Raw genomic sequence first — 964 nt, forward strand, 5'->3', positions numbered from 1 at the left:
GTAAAAATTATTTCTCCCATATAGAGCTCTTTACATCTTGCAACTCCCAGGTTTCCAGTGGTGAGATCAAGAGTGAAGATAGGAGTAGCAGGAATAACAGCTGCCCAGTGTTGCCCTGCAACCTGGGGTCTTCAGCCTTCCGGACCCTGTCCACAAGAAGGGCTCTAAGGCTGGCTTCCAGCAGCCAGTCATGCTGATGGCCACTGTAAAGCAAGAAGTCGGTTTTGCAGACGCCTCTGCTTTGAGCCTTTTCCCACCATGCATGGTCAGCCCCACCATGTTCTTCGACATCGCTGTCGACGATGAGCCCTTGGGCCGCATCTCCTTTGAGCTGTTTGCAGACAAAGTTCCAAAGACAGCACAAAACTTTCGTGCTCTGAGCACTGGAGAGAAAGGATTCGGTTATAAGGGTTCCTGCTTTCACAGAATTATTCCAGAGTTTATGTGCCAGGGTGGTGACTTTACACGCCATAATGGCACTGGCGGCAAATCCATCTATGGGGAGAAATTTGATGATGAGAACTTCATCTTGAAGCATAGGTCCCATCATCTTGTCCATGGCAAATGCTGGACCCCACGCAAACAGTTCCCAGTTTTTCATCTGCACTACTAAGACTGAATGGTTGGATGGCAAGCATGTGGTTTCTGGGGAGGTGAAAGAAGGCATGAATGTTGTGCAAACCATGGAGGGCTTTGGGTCCAAGAATGGCAAGACCAGCAAGAAGATTGCCATTGCTGACTGTGGACAACTCTAATAAATTTGACTTGTTTTATCTTAAACTAAAAAAATAAAATAAATAATTTTAAAAGAATAAAGCAAGAAGTCTTAGCCTTGTCAATGTGGAAATCGCTTGATTTTCCGCCAAGGGCTGGGTGGGCAAATCCAGAATATGATATCAAAGCTGCAAAACCTGATGACAGGATGGGTCTTTTGCTCCCACTGGGGTGGCTGGGTTTCCCAAAA

General features: G+C 46.4%; 1 pseudogene; it reads left to right on the forward strand.

The window, feature by feature from the left end:
• The first annotated feature begins 262 nt into the window (after positions 1–262).
• On the forward strand, positions 263–755 carry LOC103265625 (annotated as a pseudogene).
• The last annotated feature ends 209 nt before the right edge of the window (positions 756–964 follow it).

Source organism: Carlito syrichta, unplaced genomic scaffold (genome assembly GCF_000164805.1).
Source record: "Carlito syrichta isolate Samal-C Ts95f unplaced genomic scaffold, Tarsius_syrichta-2.0.1 Scaffold306707, whole genome shotgun sequence".
In the NCBI taxonomy this organism is placed as follows: Eukaryota; Metazoa; Chordata; class Mammalia; order Primates; family Tarsiidae; genus Carlito; species Carlito syrichta.